This window comes from Apteryx rowi, unplaced genomic scaffold (genome assembly GCF_003343035.1).
Source record: "Apteryx rowi isolate R43461 unplaced genomic scaffold, aptRow1 scaffold_791, whole genome shotgun sequence".
NCBI classification, from domain to species: domain Eukaryota; kingdom Metazoa; phylum Chordata; class Aves; order Apterygiformes; family Apterygidae; genus Apteryx; species Apteryx rowi.
In genome coordinates, this window is record NW_020451084.1 from 171,693 (window position 1) to 193,111 (window position 21,419).

At 39.0% G+C, this 21,419-nt stretch overlaps 1 pseudogene; it reads left to right on the forward strand.

The window, feature by feature from the left end:
• The first annotated feature begins 994 nt into the window (after positions 1–994).
• Positions 995–21,121, forward strand: LOC112977026 (annotated as a pseudogene).
• Positions 21,122–21,419: the final 298 nt, after the last annotated feature.

Sequence of the window (21,419 nt, forward strand, 5' to 3'; positions counted from 1 at the left end):
ACTGAGTTGGATCAGATAGAAAATGAATCTCACAGGTATGGAAGCACTTATGTTGCTAATAACCATGTCTTTTCTTATTCTTCTCCYTACATCTTCCCCCCTCTTCCTGGTGATATTTCTGCAGATGAAAGCATCCATTCCAAACCTAGACAGACAAGCAAAACACACATCTGCAGTCTCCAGCAAGAGGGTGAGGAGAAAGACACTTGCACTGAGAGCTTTGTGAATTATTTTTCAAGTATCTATGCATTAGGTAAGGCTACATTCAAAATATCTTAAAGCTCAAGATCATTTCTTCTTTTCTTAAATGTTGCTGAGACCATACCCTCTTGCCTGTTCTCTCAGGAAGATCTCACAAGCCCTTAAGAGCATGCTGTGGAGCTACTGTGGTTGGTTTCTTAGTGACCATCATTACATGTGACAGAGGAGGAAGAGTGAAGCATACTGAGTGTGTAGATCCCCTTTTCCCAGTCTCTGCCTCTGTGTTTCATTGCTCTTTGCAGTTATGCTCAGTCTCTTTTCATCACTGTTATATACTCCTCTTCTTCAAAGCTTACCTGAAAGCAAAATTTCCTTTCTCTTCATCAGGCAAGACCTCAAAGAAGTGTATTGTCTGAAGTTGCTGCCTCAGTCAGAAATGTCAAAAGCTGCTGGTGATGTGGAAGCACTCCAAGTTCCTAAGACAGTTGTATATAGCATTGAGGGAGGCTAGCCAGGCCTTGGAAATCACTTACCACCCCGAGGATTCATCTTTYCTCCTCCTTCCCCCGTAAATACAATCATCAAAGGCATTTTCAGGACTGCAGTGAGAAAGAGAGGATGTTCATCTTCTGTGCCCTTCACTTCTTCTGTTTAAAGTACAGCAGTCACTGTGGCAGCCACTTCTTCTGAGAAGTGTGAGCATTTATGGATGTTCTCAACTTCTTGCTGGGGCATGCTCARTGGAGGAAATCATGAAGGAGTGGTACATTGCTGTGTCCCCAGCCAACTGAGAATGACTGCAAAGCAGGATCAGCAGGGAGTTAATCCACCCCTGCTCATTCCTCTTCACTCCAGCCTCTCAAAGGTGGTCACTAAGCAAAATATCCATTCGCTCACAAGCCAGGTTTGTGCTCTGTGGCATTTTTTTAATGCCAGAAACAAGAAGTATAGTACATTTATGAATGTTGCAAAAACATTCTTGTGCTAAGGCCCTAAGTTCTTAGCCATGTCTTTGCCTTTTTTACTGCTATGTTTTATTCCTGTGTCTGTTTGTTTGTGAAATGGATATATAGGGAAAAACTCAGCAGAATATGTGCAATCACTAAAACTGTGTCTAATCAGCCTTGCTGAGCAATTATAAAACTTGGTATTGATTCATGTGTTCTCCTCATTTSTGCTTGGACTTGTTACCCACTAAGAATGGTGAAAGCATCACAGAGCAGTTCTTGCCCGAGGTGGTAGAAATTCTCCTGAGTTACATAAAAGAACCTATGATGGAAAAAATAAAGCTCTGGACTTTCATCACCCCCATCAGCTTCTTGAAGGTTTGGAAGGTTTCAGCTTGGAGCTGTCTGACCAGCTGGAGCGTCTGGAACAAATACTTGTTGACTGTAGGGACACTTTAAAATATGGAGTTAAAACAGGTAAAGTAGCAAAAACATACATGCCTCATGTTGTCACATCACTTCATGGATATATGTAACATTTATTTGATTCATGGATTGGACTGKATTTATACAAAAATCTGGGATTTACCATCTATGTGGGATATTTTTGGTTGCAATAGTATATTTTCAGTAATGTTCATAAAGTTCTGAAGAGGTTTTGCTACTGTAGAAGATATTTGGTGTGAAGAAATGTAAATATAAATGTATCTGAAAGATATTTGTACTAAATTCCTTCACCTCACCACCCTCTTCATGAAATCATCATGAATAAAAGGAAAGTTTTCTGTCAAAAATATTTTAATAGGATTTAGGACTGAAAAGACACCTTCTGAGAAGTGGGGAAAGGGTAAGAATGGACAGAGAGTGGCCTTGAGCACATTAGCAAAACTGTTCTACTTGAAGAAAATGAATAGTGCTAATAGATAACATAAATGGGAAAAAAAAGTATAAGATACAAGTGTGTTTATTTAAGAAAAGAAATCACGGAATTAAAGAGAAGTACTTCAGCAGTTGCCACGGGAAACAGAGGGAAGAATTGGTGGTTGTCGGTTTAGCTGATGTACCAATAGGATGCTCTGTCCCGACTATAATTATATCTTATGTTCTGAGGCATCTCAAGTTGTTTGTAGTGTATGGGAGGGTGAAAGCTGCATATATTTATATTCTTGTGAGGGACTTTTTTTTTTTAATTTTGAGATGCTGGAATAAAGTTTTATATTCATGGAAGCGGCCAGTGGTTTTCAGGTTTTATTAAAAGATATTCCTACCTCCATTTCCCAATCAGAACATTCTTTCAGCTCTTTGCTATGTATATGAAAAATGGAACAAATCAGAGTGGAGAAATGTGGATAGTTATAGCATATATAATTCCTTTTGGAAAGGTTGGCTGGAAAAAGAACTGTGCAGAATACCTGTGTGTGATAACATTGTGATCCTCTTTAAGACCAGGGATGTGGTCATTCTTATCTACCAATGTTACCTTGCCTGGTAGTCTTTAAAAGGGAATTATGAGGCTTGCCTGCTATGAGACATTTTCTGATTAATATCGGGTAAGGACTGTAGACCCAGTCTGGTAATTCTACTCCATCATATCTTTTGAGAATGTAAGTAGTCCTTCCTCTGGAGTTGAACTGCTTATATTTGCATGTGGAATGTTTCTTTTCCAAAGGACTGAAAATGTCTCTCACTTGCCTCTGTTGGACCATACTTTAATTTGCAGGGGAAAAAAAAATGTGATGGGTCGCATGCAATAAAATAATAGGTCCCACTTGGTGCATGAGCCACCATTTTTCACTCATAATGTTCATGATTAAACTGGATATGCATTTGGCTGGATCAGGGCTAGCCAAGCCACTTTTTTATAATTAATTTGAGCATCATTCTGACAGTCTGGCATGCAAATTAAGTTTATTGTTTATTATCCTAAATTTTTGTTCTCTAGTCAAATTTGGCCATATGCAAAAAAATTGCATGCAGAAGGAAAAAAAAAACAGAATTTTGCCTGAAGTTTCAGAGTTCTTTCTTTTCTTCTTCTTCTTGTTTTAAAACTCAGCTTCTGATTTCTGTCCTCCAAAGAAAATTCCTATTGCTGCTTGTTACATAAAGGCTGAGGTTATTTTGGTCCAGTTTTCTGTCAAGTTGCTTTCAGTTTGGGTGGTGGTGTGATATAATAATCCAGGCTGGTTAGAGTGGATTATAACAATTTTCTTTGACATTCTGAGCTAAGCTTATAGGACCATTGTGTTACACACTTTAACTAGAAAATACCTGTGCTTCAGTGTTGTGTCTGGTAAGTCAGTATTGAATAAGTTTATTACATCAGATTAGTTGTACTCATATATTTTAAAATACTTGAAATGTGGAAAGCTTACATGAAGTTTCATTTAAAACCCTCTTAGGCTCTAGTACTAGGCAATATTGCATAGCTATACTTTATAATCACCTTTCTCAGAAATCTATTTTCTGGTAAAAATCTGTATAGCTTTCTAATCTGATAGAGCAGCTTTTTGCATGTTACATAATTCAGTTTTGCCAAACACAATGTGTAAACCTCTTCTTTATGGGGGACAGAAAACAACCTGTAAGCCTTTCTGCAAGCCCATGGAAATACTTAAGTTACTTGCCAGGAGTTTTGCGTCTGACTTCAAACTCGTTCATAGCTGTATGATGAACTCAGCTGGTACACTCTGATAATGTCCATGTAATAAGTGGACCTTATTGGGCAGTACTGGTTTCCTGCCCATCTCTCTATGGCTCAGTTTTGGTTAAAGAATCTTTATCTCCCTGAAGGGGTAGCTGTCAATCCCCCTAGCTCTACAGGGCATAATTTGACAGGGCTGTAATTTTACCTTAAATCAGTACTTGATGCTTTGATGATATCATAATCTCTGGGTTTCATTTTGGACCCCATGCAGAATGTCTCAAATGTGATAACATGATACAAAGACTACGATACGCAGTGCAGTGCTAATTTTGAGCACAAATAAATTGAAGCATGACTTTGAAATGTTGGAATGTTTCAGCCCACGGGTCTATGGTTTAGAGTTTAGTCACACATAAATTTAGTAGTAGAGACCTGAATGTGAACGACTGTTTTTAGAAGCAGTAGGTACAATCCCAGGCTGGGCAATGACCCCTTCATGTCTCTAACTGTAAGAAACTCAGTATCTTTTGTTTGGTGTAGAAAGGCAAGTACTAGTGCTCTGTGGTCTTCCTAAATCAAAATCTCCATTTGCTTATGTTTCTTCTCCATCATGAAACACTTTTAAAATAAGCTGTTGCTTTTTATAGAAAAATATATCTAGGTTTACTTGTGAAATAGCTCCTGTGTTCACTACCATGGAACAGATTCTTCTGAAGAAAATGAATAAAATGGTTGGATGGAGGGAAGTTGAAGCAGATGGCATATTTTCTCTTGGTAAGCAGAACAAGGTAATTATCCCTGCTTATAGATCATGTCAATCTGGAAGTCTTCCATTCCCACTGAAATGAGAGAGACTGTTAGTACTTGGATCAGGCTCTAAAGGAGGATGAGTTTTGGAGAGGGCAAAAAATAATAATAAGTTGAACTTTTATCCTCAAAGCGATCAGTACTGGAGCTTTTTTGAAGGCAAATAACTTGATTATATTGTTCTAAAATGTTATCTATCATTTCAATATTTAAATTGTGACAACTGAAATGTAAGGGCAGTAAAAATACTTTCTCAGCCTAAAAAACAACACAGAGAGAAGTATCTCCAGATTTGGAAGTATTATATTAAATTGTTCATCAAATTAATTATCAGAAATCAGCCCCAGTAAAATGAAACAATAAACTTTGAAAAGGACACGAAGTACAGGGCTTCCATGTTCTGCTAAAAAATAGAACTTGAGGGTGAAGGGAAGGAAAATAGTCAATTGGGCCTGCGAAGCACAACTGTTCAAACAAACAAAAAAAATCCTTTCTTCCCTCTTTCCTAGACTGTTAGAAAACTAAGTATTATCATAGAAAACTAAGTATTATCAAGACTGGAGAAATACAGAATGGACTAAAGAGTGGAGAAGAAAATCTCTGATCTGACGTCAGCTGGCAGATTATACAACAGCTGGCAGACCGAATGGGAAACATGGAGAGGAATAGTCTTTTGCCTCCCAAGAAATTCATATGTGGTCGGAGGAGATGGTTTACCCTAGCTGAGGGAGGATCTTGGCCCTAGATCTCCATGAAGTAATGCTCAGCTTCTGCAAAGGAAAACCTGCTCAGAACTCAAATCCTTTCTGGCATTTCCACACCATTAGGTGGGACCATATCAAACCTTTGCAGTGTTTTAATGGCTCACTACAAGTCCTTCCCTGAGGTTAAGACTAAAGGCATGGCTGCACTTTCACAGGTTGTATTGTTTGTTTCTGAACGCATAAGTATCTCACTGTGCCACGGCAGTGTAAGAAATGCTGTTACACTTGCACTAGAGTGCATGACTTGTGATTTCTGAAAATCCCAAATGATTTCCAGTATGGGGAGAAAAAGATCCTTAGTGACTCAGGTCACTAGGGAACCTCAGGTCCTACATTCGAGTCAGTGGTGCCGTGTACTTCTGAGTGGCTTAGACTGTGATGTTTAAAGGCATTTCAGTATCTAGATGCTGCAAGTATTTGGACCTTAGATGCTTCCTAAACCATACCAGATGGAACAGAGGAGAATATTGTCTGCATAAGCAGTTACTCTAGAAATTATTGTTACTGGATCCCTGAATTGAGCCTCTTTACCTGTTTTCGACTGCAAGGAAGGGAAGGAGCAATAACCTCTTGCTGACTTGTCCTATTAGCAAATTATCCTCAAAGGGACCACAAATAGTTGTTTGGTTTTTGTTATTTTTTCAATCTAGTCAGTGTAATTTTGACAGTTTCAAAAAGTAGGAAAAAAAAATGCTTAGTCCTCAGACAAAACCAAGCATTTCTATTTTCTTCACAAATAAGAATATAATAAAGCAGCCATTTGTTTGAACTAAACATTTCATTGCAGCAAGATAGAGCTGTTAATATTGAATTTGACATTTCTAACAGTAGATAGAACTGTTGAATTTGACAATTTTTACAGTAGAAAGATGTAAATACACTTCAGAATTAAAATTATTCTCAAAAAAAAAAAAGAAAAAAGAAATTGATATGGTGTTTGTCAGAATTAATTGCTTAGGGGCTTTCTTTTCAGGACTTTTCTTCCTGCCAATAATGAACAACTGCCAAAACTGTCAGAAGGTCATAAACCCTGTGGTATCACTGAATCTTCTTTTTTTTTTCTTCATTTTCGATAAGAAAACCAGCACCATTCTGCATGTTTAAAAAGAGAAGCGCTCAACACTTTGCAAGGGAACAGCATGGAGAGCCCAGACCACTGCATCAGGGGCAAGGAAGGGAGCAGAGCTTGTGAGCAGGCAGCCCTGCTCGTAGCCACGCAGCGCAAGCGAAGCACCAATAGCACATGTGGCATTGCTCTGCCAGGCAGGTGCTTTGCCTAAGCCATTGGTTCTTTGCATTGTGTTGCTGCTGCAAGTAAGTTTAAAAAAGCTGAGGTCTGCAGTGCTGCTGCCATGGCAGTACTGCACGCAGGCACATGGGGTTAAGGCGAGTGTCAGACTGACTGGTGTTACTTGGCTGCGGTTTGAGAGGTCACTGCAGAGAGCGACGGTCCCTCGCTGACTGCTTTTCTTTCTGTCATCTGTAGGTATGCAATGAAAGAGATACCAAGGTTTTTTACAGTTCTAGTTTTCCTCTTTAAAGTCAAGGATATTAATAGTCAAACAAAAACAATGCAGAGTAGCTTAGGTTAATCTATTCCTGTATTTTATGCAAACCCCCTAATGTTTGTTTTGAGAAATTCCAAGTAGTTATACATCTCAGTGCTTTTACCTTAGGCTTTAGGACTAACTGCACTAACCAAGGCTCAAGTAACCAGCCATTTATGTGACATTCATGGTACAAATGTTGTCTTACTACTGTAATTTAAGTGMTATCACATGGATATACAATAGTTTTGCTCAATAATATCGTCTTAGTAAATCACAAGTGACATTCCAAAATTGTTCCTGGGGGAAAATGGTTAGTAAATTGCTAAGTACCATGCTTAAGTAAATTATTTATGATTAAACATATACATGACCTCCTTATCATCAGACTGTATTTCTAAACCATTTGAGGACAGATTTTTGAAGGATATGTTGCTTTTCTTGCTGAAGGCACAAATTGACAGGATGTTGGTAAATTTTAACWGGACTCCTGTTTTTCTCTGGCATCCTAATGGAACTGAGTTGTGCACAGTATATTTCTTTAGGCAGAAAGAATGACTGAGAAGCCTATACCATATATAAATATATGTGTACATATATATGCACACTCTCTCTCTCTCTCTCTCTCTCTATATATATATATATATATACACACACCAAATATCTTTTGTGCATGTACAACCATGCTGAAAACTCCATCATAAACTTTTTATTCTTTATATTTAAAAGCCATTATTCACTAAAGAAAGCAATAGCAGTTCTTGGACTTGGGACAGATAATGTAATTGCTGTGAAGTGTGATAAAAGGTAAGACATGCCATGCCTATCAGTAACGTCGTGTTGCACTTAACTTTCTTTGATGCAGCATGTCTCCAGTTCTGTTTTCTAGGGGAAAATCCCATTTTATAAAATGAACTCTGAATGCCTTCAATGAAATTCACTGTCCACAAAAATAGGGTTCATGTTTTACAAGTTGATTTTTGTAGATCTTTAATCAGGTCTTGCTCTGTTCAGTGAAAATAAAAATAAGTGGCTGTTGTGCCTGAGAATGAATGCAGTAAAAAGTACTGATTGGACTCTTCCAGATATGTTCCCCAATCCATGTATGTGTTTGCCTGTGGAAGATGGTGCTATCTGGTGTAAGTCAAGGCAGCAGAAAGTGGTTTAGCTGGAGAAGGGGATGCAGAGCTCTTACCACTATCTTCTGTGCAAAGGGCACCACGCTGCTCAGCCATTTCAGGAGCCATGTGGGGAAGGAAAACAGATGTGAGAGACGATAGAGTCTTCTTTTTTACCCCAGCCTTTCCACGGGTATGATAATTTTCCAGCTGCTCCTACCTGTAATACATTAGTCTTGTGGGGCAGTAGCACCCCAAGAGTTTGGGGTAGGGCGGGAGCTCAGATCACCCTGAGTGCCTCCAAGGGGGTGCAGGCAGGAGTGCAAGAGCCCAACGCTTGCTTTCCCTGACAACTCAGTCCGAAGGGATCTGGGTGCATGGGGGAACATGGTGTGGGACAGGCCTCTTAAACAACTGCAGCTTTGGCCAAACTCTGGCTTGTTCTAGGCCTCTGTCTAACCATCCACTGCCATTTTCAGTCCATCTTAACAACTTTCATTTTAGACCTTACCGTTTTGTTTAGAAGGTGTTTTTTTTTTTTCTTCTCACTGAAATGTGACTTTTTGTCTTCTACATAAGAATAATGGAACAGATACAGTAGAGGTTTTAAGGAGAGGTTTGCAGACATATTTCTTTTCTGTGCGTTGCTCTAGGAATGTGTGCAGGGCCATAGGGCACATCTTTTTAGCTCTGCTTCAGGCTTTTTCTTGTTAAGAGAGTATTTGGGCTGCCTGTAGCTGTGCAAAAAGAAAAACAAACAAACAAAAAAACCTGCTACTGAATTCTTTATTTAGTGGTATTGTCAAAATGCAAACTGGGGATCTTGTGGAGATAAAACCTGCTCTCTTTACAAACTGTGTGATGTGCTGTCGAACTCTGCTGGTGAGAAGCAGCATAAAACAAAATAAGAGGTTTTCTGTTTGTTTTTTAGCACTTACATAATGGATGCAAAGCAAGTGTTTGAGCTTAAACTTTGATGTTTTTCTCCACATTTTTTTTTCTCACTTAATGCAATATGTTGTGAAAGCCCCTTGGATCTCAGTTCATAGCATCTGTATTTAAAGAGCAGCATTCCTTTCTCTCCCTCTCTCTAAGGATTAGCATCTTTTCCACTATTGAAATGTTAAGGTTGCAGATGCTTAAAAGGGCCACTCCTACACCCAACCCACATGCATGCTTCCCTTCACCTCTCCCACTGTCCCAGAAGTTCAAGACACTGCTGAGGGCTCTGCTTGGCTCCTTGAACCCATTCACTCGCAGCACGGCAGAGTAGACATAAGCATTGCCAGAAAGTGCATTTCTCCCTGTTTGGTTTCCGTGCAACACAGAGGATGGCCATAGTTATATGACACAATGCTGATGCATGGTCATATCATGGGACACAACATGAAGATTGAGGGAAGGAAGGAAATTCAGCCCACAGTGGTGCTGCCTCTGTCCCTGGAAGCATGAGGTGAAGGGATAAGTATCACTAAGATGTCTGGAAAAAAATATAGTATTTCCCCTAGTATTTCATTTTCATATCACTGTCATTGTTACACCTATTTTTGAAAGATCACAAATAACTGATAATTCATTCCCTTTTGCCTCAGTGACCAGATCTCTGAAGGTGTACTCTGAAACCTGTCTGGCAGTTCAGAAACTCGGCACATTTTCATGTCTGTAATTTCTCTTCACTGATACTCAAAATTGAGACGGACTCCTAAATGAAAAATAGCTCACACTGCCAGGGATTTGCACATCTTCTGCAGCTGTGAGGAAAAACAGTCATCACTCAATGACTGTGGCAAATTCAAATAGATTTTGTTTCTTTCTATACTTTTTATTTGCATGCACAAAAAGCTCCTAAAGGCCATTGTTTTTAAACTTCACTACCTAGAGTTAGGAGCATAGACTGGAATTTAAAAAATAAAATTCATGTTCTGGTATTAAAATTGCAATTAGGGACACTGAAAAAGCAGAAAATACTACATTTCAAGAGTTTTGCCCTAAAAGAGGCATGACAGCTGACTTCTCCTAGTTTGGGGAAGCAGTCCGCTGGCTTATAGACAGATGTAAAAATTGCTTTATTTGTAGTGGTTCATAGGGGAAATATTAATGAGGAGATTGGCTGCAGCTTACGAGGCGGTATTTCTCACTGTATCGTGAGAAGCAATGCAGCGGGTGGTGGATTGGTCTTGGTCTGCAGAGCAACACCTAAACGCTCCAGCTCCGTGGTGCCCACTGGATATATCTGCTGATAATCCCCACTGGTGACACCCTGGAGCGGGCTGTGACCGCAGCCCAGCCTGCACGCTCCGTTTCATTCTGACAAACGAGATCACGTAGGTGACATGCCGGGGACGCCTGCTGAATGCTTGGGAGGTCATGTCTATGCAAGGGGCTGGGGTCTCTGCCCTGGGTCTGGGCACCCCGGGCATTCCCTGACCTATAGGTGATGGCAGACATCAAGCAAGGCGTGAAATGCATGCAAAAGGATCGTAAGGATCTCCATGCACAAACAGCATACAATGACCTTTTTTAAAAGTTTAGGTAGTCCGTGGATAAAAAAGGGATGAGAAAAAATGATCTTGGGACTCAACTCTTTCTCTAGTGCTATATATATATATTTTTTTCTTCAATGGTTTTCACAAAATCACGGAATCACAGAATGGTTGAGGTTGGAAGGGACCTCAGGAGATCATCCAGTCAAACCCCCCTGCTCAAGCAGGATCACCTAGAGCAGATTGTACAGGATCGTGTCCAGACGGGTTTTGAATATCTCCAGAGAAGGAGACTCCACAACCTCTCTGGGCAACCTGGTCCAGTGCTCTGTCACCCTCACAGTGAAGAAGTTTTTTCTCATGTTCAGATGGAATTGTCTGTGTTTCAGTTTGTGCCCGTTGCCTCGCGTCCTGTTGCTGGGCACCACTGAAAAGAGTCTGGTCCCATCCTCTCGACACCCTCCCTTCAGATACTTGTACACGTTGATAAGATCTCCTCTCAGCCTTCTCTTCTCCARGCTAAACAGGCCMAGCTCTCTCAGCCTTTCCTCATAAGAGAGATGCTCCAGYCCCCTAATCATCTTTGTAGCCCTTCGCTGGACTTGCTCCAGTAGTGCCACATCCCTCTTGTACTGGGGAGCCCAGAACTGGACACAGTACTCCAGATGTGGCCTCACGAGGGCTGAGTAGAGGGGGAGAATCACCTCCCTCGACCTGCTGGCAACACTCTTCCYGATGCACCCCAGGAGACCATTGGCCTTCTTGGCCACAAGGGCACATTGCTGCCTCATGCTTAACTTGGTGTCCACCAGCACTCCCAGGTCCTTCTCCGCAGAGCTGCTTTCCAGCAGGTCAACCCCCAACCTGTACTGGTGCATGGGGTTATTCCTCCCCAGGTGCAGGACCCTGCACTTGCCTTTGTTGAACTTCATGAGGTTCCTCTCYGCCCACCTCTCCAGCCTGTCCAGGTCTCTCTGAATGGCAGCACAGCGTTCTGAGGTATCAGCCACTCCTTCCAGGTTTGTATCATCAGCAAAATGATGAAATTATTGCTGGTAAAATCTGCTTGTAAAATCTGCAGATGATATGAACTTAGTAGTGTAGTAAATAATAAGGAGGACAGTTACAGAGCACTATGAATTGTCTTGGGAATAGACTCTGRTACCTGATTTCCTGCATATTTCAAAAGTAATCAGAACAATAAATGAGATTATTCTCTTTGTGTGTGTTCCCCCCCCCCGCCCAATATTTTTTACAGGGAGAAGATGATTCCGTCTGATTTGGAGGTAGAAATACTAAAAATCAAAAGACAAGTTGTTCTTTTCACTCTCATTTTTAATGTTAACGTTGGGTTGAATCTGACAGATCTGAAATCTGGCAGCATTAACTCATATGAAATTGCCATTGATACCGATTGTAAAGGACAGAGCAGGAAATATTTTCCCCCAGGAAATGATAAAATAACTTAAAATCTGTTTTTAAAGAGAACAAGAACTGTCTGTTAAATTGTGTCAAATTCTGGTCTGCTGTTTCAGCCAGCTTTTTCCAAATGGAAAAAATTTGAAATGCTTCATTTTTTTGAATTTTTTTTAATGAAGTATTTTGACTCTGTTGGCTCACAGATAAGGTATTTTTAAAAGTAACTTCAAAATAATTATGGTACTTGAAGCTTAAATATTTTGTGTCAAGTTGATCTGAAATGAGGGCTTTTTTTGTTGAATTGTTTCCCACACTGCTAAAAAACTTGTGGCAGGGCAGAGGGAATCAAGAAAGCCCAAAGTATGTTTTTCAGATATATTGTCACCACAGCAAGAATAGGATCTACATGTGCAAAAGCACTTAAGAGCTTGTAGTTTCACTGTATATTTTCTGATCAAAATCAATGAAAGTTTTCTTATGGATGGCAATCCTTGGGTTATGTCATGTGGCAGATCCTAACCTTGGGATGTATAAGATTGTTTTACAGGTAAAGAATAGAAGCAGCCCTACAGAAAAAGCAACACTATATTGTTATCTAGATTCTTTTTTTGGAAGATAACCTTTCATTTTCCAGTTCACTCTGAATTGGAATAGGAATTTTAGAAATGGGAAGAGATGGGAGAGTAAAGAAAAATGTACTTCACAGTAATTATAGAGAGAGTTAGTGTTAGAGTTATGAGGAAAGCAGAATATGTTTTCTGAGATGGTTTTTGAGCTCATGTGGATTTGCACAATCTTGTATCACTTTCAGGGTCATATCCCACTTTATGTCAGTGCCACTGCTGGTACCACCATTTACGGAGCCTTTGATCCTCTTTCTGATATGGCTGACATACGTGAGAAATACAAACTCTGGATGCACGTGGATGTAGGGCTTTCTGGAAATAGTACTTGGAATTTTTCTTGTAGGCTTAAAACCTGGAATTAGTTCTGTAGCAACCACTTTCCTAAGTTTCCTGAGATTATGAAACAAGTGGCCTATTTGCATGAATGGATGCTGTTGGAAAAAAAAAACTATGTAAAAGAATATAATCTTTCAACATAGGTTATGCTTGTTTACACAAAAAAGGAGGTTGCCTGCACTCATGCAGTAATGCAACACATGCAACTTCTAAGGTCATTCTTTCTGCACCAGCTCAGCTAACTCCAAAAATTAAACACACCACCTGGGCAGTGTATAACTTCTGAGCTCCTGAGTTAATGTCTTTTTTTTCTTCAGAGTAATCATTCAATATATGATATTACCCTCCTAGTTCAGGACATTTGACATCAAACAAACAGCTTGTAACAAAGTAAGATTAATTTTGTTGCCTAAACCATATTCTTCACTCTGGTATAAATGTTGGGGGGGGGGAGGGGAGAGGGAAGGTGGATGCAGGAGGGGGGAGAAGTAGTTAGTTTTGTTGTGGGAGTTTTCTTGTTGCTGTGAAGTGATATGAACAACTCCAATTTTTACTTTTAGCCAACTCAGTTGGTATTTTGATTACTAAATATTCTGATTTTTTTCAACTTTCAAAGTTTATAGGAGCTCCGGTTTAATAAACCCTCCTGAAAATTTCTAGATAGATGCTGTAAATAGGCTTGCATGCCTAATACTAGGAAACCATTTGAGGAAAATGTTGACTGTTGTGCTTAAAAAACAGCTGAATGCCAATGTATGTAGTGTAGTACAATAATAGAAGTATACTGAACTTGGTTCACTGAAATGACTATGCCCTGTAAATATAACCTAATTTCAACTAAGTATGAAGAGGATTTCAGTGTAATTCTGTGGGAAAATTAGGAGACTTTTGTTCTAGAGCAACCTCACTCTGATGGCTGCAGTTTGGCACTTCAGAGACAGGAGGTCAGGCTATTTGAAAAGGGTGATTACACTGAATAAAGAATGTAGCATCAATATAGGGGCAAATTCATTTCTTATATCCATTTAACCCAACTATTTGTATATAAAGATCAGATTTACCTTGTGATGAAATTGTGCCTTCACTGAAATCAATAAAACATGCATGGACATAAAGATGACCAGAATATAACCCTTAGTCTTTCCGAGTTCTTGTGATGGTGCCAAATCCTGTTCATCTTACTGATGCATTAAAACATATTGAAGCCAGTGGGGCTATTTGTTTAACTAAGGCTGAACAAAATACAACTTGTTTATTATCTGCAATAATAACTGCTAGAATGGCATAGAAATCACTGGTGTGGTGCAGCCCTTTATAATACTTGTTATATGTCATGAACCTACTCTCTTTTTTAATATATCTACTTTGTCCTCTAATTGTGCTGGGGGAAGATAGCAAGCTGTAAGTTTCTCTTTTCCTTTTTTTAGTTTCTCATACTGGATAATACTTGAATAATTCATTGAACAGATTATGCTTCTAAGATGAAATATTCAATGATGGTTGCATATCTTCCCTCATCAACACTCTGTTGTCTCTTTTTCCTTCACATTTCTTCTCAGAAAGTGCTTTCCTCTTAAGAATAATCTCTTCCCATTTCTATATCCTCACTTGTTATCTAGTGTCCTTGACTTAGAATTGCAAGCTTTTTAGAATATATTCATACTATGGGCTGCAGAGCTATACAGACATATATGCAACCAGTTTAAATTCCAGAATCAGGACAAGTTAGCCCATGGTAATCTGGTGCTGCTGAAGAGAAATTGCTTCTACTGTCAGACCAGTTTGGGGAGTCCTTATGGCACAAATTATGTGTTATGCAAACTGGTGGTCCTATATATAAGTTTAATAAGCTTCTGCCTGCATGGGAACAATTTGGGGTACTTATAGACGCAATCTTTAACATTCAGATAGTTCCTTACATTATTAGGTGATTGATAGGGCCCACTCTGTCACTTGGAATCCCCACAGCTGATGAATGCTCCCCTTCAGTGTTTGGCCTTCCTCAATCATGAAAAGGTAACATGAACAGGTCCTCTCTTCTGTCAGAAAACACTTTGAACAGCTCCTCCGAGTGAGTTTGAGGTCCAGTTAATGTTGGAAGCAGGAAACCTCGTTTCCTACTTGGACAGAAGCATCAGAGCAGAGAAAAACCAATTGTTCAACTATTTCTTCCTTTTGAACTTTCTTATAGCTTGTATAGCCAGCCTTGTCCTCTGCCGTAAAGCTTACATATCTCCAGGGTTTCCTGCTCCAGAAGCATGGTGCTAGCAAGAGAAGAGGCTTTCCTGTCCTGCTGGTGTCAAGTGTACTTTTAAGACACGTTCCTGGGGGCCTCTGTGAGATCATATGCCAATGTGCCTTCCAGGTATACACTGGAGAGGACAGAGGTGCAGGGACAGTGATCAGATCCACTTCTCAAGGGTTTCAAAAAAACAGTGAACACTCAAAAAGAGCATAAAATGGGATGTGTGTCATTATGGGATTCTCAGATGCACAAAAAGCATCATTTTGTTAATGAATGGTTAGAAAGTAAGAATGTTATCTTTGGGCCCAGTTCAGGACTTCAGAAAACTCTTACCCCAGAAGGAGCAAACAGATCTGCAGATTAGTGTAAGCCAAGCTTATATTCACATGTGAATGTATAAATTTAGAGATTTAAATTTTAAACTAAGAGTTATTATCTAGTTTGCATGGTACAGGCTACAGTATTTGAGTYGAGGGTCCTCCAACAAATCCAGGCTTCCTTTTCTAAGCTGTTGAAAACATTTGGAAGTACACTGAATGCAAAGATTTGACAGGAGATCTATCGCATCCCAGGGTAGGTGTTATTCTAAGTATTGCCTCTTTGTATAAATCAGAAGAGCAGATATCTCACTTCTCCCTTCTTTTCTTAAAATATTATCAGTGGAAGCCTACCTTTCCTTTGACATCAAAACTTACTTGCCAGATTAATGCATGGCAAGCAGAATATGCCATAGTAAAAGTTGAATTATCCTTTGTTCTGCTAAGTACCTTAGTACATTATGCAGAGTGCAATATGTCTGAGAGTTTTATCTACAGGGGAAGTCAGCATGCAGTGCAAAAGGTGTAAATTTATAGTGTGCTAGTTACTTTTCACTATTTCCTTATGCAAATGGTTCTCCAAATTATCAGCATGGGGTAGCTCTCAAAATGCAGAAGCCATCTCGTGGAAATGCTTGGAGCTCACGCAGGGAATGCAGCATGTCGAGTCTTCCATTATTTCATAGTCTAGCTAAGTGTTCACTAATTTTCTCATGTAGACAAGCAACAAGCTAATGTTGCTGTGGGTGCATTAGCTGTAGAGGTTTGGGGCTCTGTAAATATTGTTTTTAGCTTTGACATTACATGACAAATGCATTCATACATGCAATACGTCTATGGGAAGCCATTATGAAAAGTCAGCTGTTTGCTTATTTGGTGGTTAGGTTTACCATGGCATGTACAGAGTTATAGGAAATCTTTTATCTTAGATTTAAAATTAAATGCCTGAAAAACAGCTATGGGGGGAAAAAATGTTCATTTTTAACATCATATGATGCTTCCTTACATGTTTGTTGGCTGCTAGTTATCACATTTTTAAGCCAGAAAGATCTTCCTAGTGCCTCATTAAGTTTTATTTCTCTCCAGTCTGGGGAGGAGTGATCAAGCAGAGATTTTAGTCCTGCTTATTCCCTTTTAAACTCCAGTTAGAAAGAAAAACTGAATGCTCCTGAAGAGCTGTTTGCACATATAGCATTGCAAAGTGACTGTCATATTGCTTTATCAGGATCTTCTACAATCTTGTAACCAGATGTGGGCAGACTATCTGTTCCAGCCAAATAAACAATATGATACAATGTTTGACACAGGGGATAGGAAAATTCAGTGTGGCCGGCATGTTGATGTCTTCGAGCTTTGGTTGATGYGGAAAACAAAGGTAAGAAGGGACTCTGAAAACACAGCTTTATTCCAGAAATTCAGCCCTGGAGAAGAGGACAGCTGTATTCATTTCTCAAAATCACTGATATAAGTGTCATAATGAATGATATGCTGGAGAGCAATTTAGAAAGTTACATATTGCAAATAGCATATAGGTATGTACCAAGAATTAAAATGTTCATTTTTCCATAAATGATATCAAGCCTCCAAGGGTTTAAGAGAAAATAATAACTTATTTCCCATTGTTTTTCATTTTTTGCATCTCCACCAACATTTCAATGAAGAGAAGGGATGCCTCTCCTATAATTATAAATGCCAACATTTCACCCAGAAGTCTCTACATGCATTGCTTTTGTCCTTTTCATACTAGAAATATCTTGGGGAGGGGAGGAGGGGGGGAACAAGAGATAATACCACGTGCTCAATGTCATTTCTCATCCAGATCTGCAAACAGAGGAGGCACCTATCAACTGCCTAATGAATGATATTGCTGTGACTTTTATAGTAGAATAACATCACTCGCTTTAGTTGACTTGCTGCTGACCGGCACATTATGACTGTTACAGGCATGTGAACTCTCAGCTACTCACATGAATCCTGATTCTTTTGAGGATTGATTAATGCTGTTTAAAACCTATATTGCCATTCCCTCATACCCTCCACATTAAATCCAATGTGGAAGATGATGAATTCTCTCAGTTTCTGTTCATCTCAGGTCCTTCAGATTGATACTATACAGTTCAATTTGTGTTGCCTTGTTTTCCAAATGTGTCCAATCTTTAAAGCTTAAAACATCTTGTCCATTTCCTAGAAAGGGTGTTGCCAATTTTCCTGTTCCAAATGTTTCTGTATAGTTATGGAATTTGAAAGAAGAATATAACTCTTTTGAGTTAGATAAACAAAATAACGTCCCATATGAACTAATGTATAATGCAAAAAGAAGATGATGTTGTAAACATAAGATATAAAATGTGCCCACTTACATTTTTCATCGTTTAATCACAAATAACAATGACAAGAACATTTGTGACAAGTAAAGTATATCTTAACAAACCAACAAAAAGAGAGTGGATATCTGATCCTCTTTTTCTGCATAGAAGAGACAAGCAATCAGGTTGTATTGTGATCTATAATAAGATAAAGGAACATTTAAAATTCTCATTTTTGTGATTTATAATTCATGAAAAGAAGTTGGATTTGCAAGAAAAATGAAGAAATAATTAAGTCAGGAAATATAACCAAATTCTAAAGTCTTTGAAATACTACTATATTAGCTAAAGGAGCAGACTTGTATTAGTCACTCAATAGGAAATTATATTATCAGTTGAAAGGCAAAAACAAACAAATGGATACACATCACTGACAATCTAAAAGTTCAGACCAAGAAAAGCCCATCCTGTACATGTATTAAAGATGATCATTCAGATTTCTTATAGATTGTGAGTTATTGTAACAAAATACAAATGTTTACTCTAGAAATGGCATTATTTCATCACAGAGTTTTTACTTTTATAGAGTTATCACTGGTATATTCTGCACCACACAAAGTTCTCAGACCAATGTAACCTGCATTTTTCATCATCAAATTTATTCTTATATTATATATAGTGAATGTTTATCACTGCTCTGGTCACTTCTGTAAATGTCTTGATATTCGCCAGGGAACATCAGGCTTTGAGACTCTTATCAACAGATTCCTTGAACTTGCGGAGCACCTTTACAAGCAACTGAACTCAACAGAAAACTTTGAGCTTGCTTTTGATGAAAAAGTAAGTATGGCGTAATGGAATGTATTTCTAATCTCTTCTCTCTACATACTGTTTTTTGCTTCTTCTGTATTCAGTGTTCTTTGCAAAAGTAACATTGTACTTTTCACCTGTTTAACCGAAGCAGGCATTTTGCAGATGAGCATCAGTCCTACTGTACTGTTGATGAGAGTTGTTATGGTAGGATGTGTTTCTTGAAGGAACCAAATATTTTTTAAATCCTTCCTCTTATTCACTGAACACCACTAGTACTGCAACTAAGAGCAGCAAACCAGACTAGAAAGTGGGTTGTTTTTAGTGGTCAGTTGAGAACAGAGAAATGACTGGGGCAGGTAAGCTATTGATTCTGCAGGATGTTGACCAGAAGCTATCATAATATTCTGTCAAAGCAGAATCAAATAATTTATTAGGGTTACATTTATTTGTAAAGGTTTCCTTGGGAGAGCAGGAAGGTGAAAGGGATATTATGTTGATTAGACTTACTATTTTGTAATGTCAAAGTAGTTTGAAAAGGTAAAACCACTTCCTTTTGTGTTTTGATTTTTTTTCACTACTTACATAGTGATGTATGTTTAAAATATAAAAATTGGCATTAATGAAACAAAGCACTTCCATTTAACCCTGGTCCCTTTTTTTCTGGTAGTTTTATTCCAGGTGAGAGTTAGAAATATGGGCTTGTTTTTGCTGGCCTTCTGAATGACTCATTTTTAAAATGTTAGCACTGGATGCAAAATGGAAATTCCATTTGCTTTCTGTGTCTGGCACTCTTGGGTTCACAACCTGCACAGATTTTAATGACAGAACAGCTCAACAGGTTATATCTTAAACATCTGCTTTAATGTTCTGATTTATAAGGACCAGAGTATTCATCATTTTTCAGGAAAAAGTTCAAATAGATGTGGATTCCTGTAGAAAACAAGCATGATGAGGGTAACAAGTAGTCTTGATTTGTGGTAATCATCATCCTTGGTCAGAACAAAAGCTGTCTAGATACTAGGTAGAATTGCTGAAAAGTACAAGTGACAGTACAGATCATGCAGGGTACTGCTCAATATATGTAAAGTCCTATGACTTCAGACCAAATAGCAGAAGAGGTTTTCATTGTGATTTGGGGTTTCCTATACAGGAAAACAAACTTCTTTTGTTTTTGAAGCCTGAACTCACCAATGTGTGCTTCTCGTACATCCCACCAAGCCTCAAAGGAAGGCCAGATGGAGCAGAAAGGATGAAATTACTTCATCAGGTAATGTTTCTAACATTATAACAGTCAATCCGGAGACTGATAAGGAAGTTTTAGTGGTAATTCTCAATAGTGTAACTCCTTTTATTTGCTGGTAGAACTGGACAAATCCAAAGATAAACTCACAAATATTTATTCTGAAGAAAGTAGTGAAATAGCTTTGGAAGTGCTTGTGGCAGTGGAAAGCATTAATACCACAGGAGTAGCACGATTCTGAATGTACACTGTACCAAAGATAACAAAATCGTGATGTGCTGATACAGCCACAGTCTCCTGTGACTTTGGTCCTATGTTTGAGTCTGAATCACCCAGCCCTGTTGACTATCTTCATTCCCAGAGTGGTCATAAGGATACCTGAATACGTTTTTCCTTCAGCAGCAGGCTGCAAGCAAAGGACTAAAGGCAATTTATGCACTTTTTCTGTGGCCCTTTTGTGGAGAGGAGAAGGAGCGGAGGGAAGTATGCAGCTTCTGCCTTCGTTGGAGCTGCAGGTGTCTGCAAGCATAGGCAGGAAAATTGGTGTAGGAAGGATTGCACTGGAGTGGGCAAATCCTACTGCAGTGGGGTGAGATAGTACCCCGATGTCTGCAGGGTCTCCTACGTTTGTTTAGCCATTATGAAAGGTTCTTCTTGGGGTTTGGGACTGCCTGAGAAGGAAACAAACAGTAACCTGACTAGTCACAAAGCTGTAATATTAAAGTATGACTACTGAAAGTGATAGTCACATCAAATACTCCTCAGATAATCCCCACAATGAAACACTTGCATAAACCTTCCATCAAGTGATTTCAAATCCAGGGACTTATAGTCCTTCCTTGTTTGGGTTCCCCCACCCCTGCCTTTTCTTCAGACAAAATTCTTTCTGACTTCAGTAAAGATCACATGGCATTTGTAACTATGCAGTCAAAATAATGCATTGGTCTCCTCCTCCCAAGAAACCCTTTTTTCAGTTGGACACATCTTCATGAAATGTTTTGATCTAGTTTGAACTGCATTCTAGCTTATATTGCAAAGTCAGGGATAAAGGGGTGAGAGAAAGAGGGAAATATGCTTTTTTTTTTCTTTTCTTTTCTTTTTTTGTAGAGGCTATTAACCACACTTATTCCCAGCTTGTATACAGGTTGCTCCCAAGATCTAAGCACAGAAGATTGAGGACAGAATGACAATGGTCAACTACCAGTCACACGGGGACAAAGCAAATTTTATCAGAATGGTTTTCTCCAACCCAGCCACCAGGTTGACTTCTTCATTGAAGAAATTGAAAGACTTGGCAGAGATTTATGATAATTAATCTCCTAGCCTTAAGAGCTGCCAAAATCCATCAGAAGTTTCCTACTTTGCATTAGTTGCATATGGTATCGCTCATTCCAAGATTGGCAATATGTTATCATCACTAGTACCCACTAGAAGAAGCACTCTGGTTTTCACAGCACTCTGTTTATAAATGAGATGCTTTACTAGGTCAGAAAGCCTGAAACTCATTATATGCTGCCTCCTTAACTGAGTTTTTTCCCCRTTTTGTTTTGGGGTTCTCTGAACCAACTTTCATTCTTGTGGATTTGTGTGGATCCTCGCTTCTCTT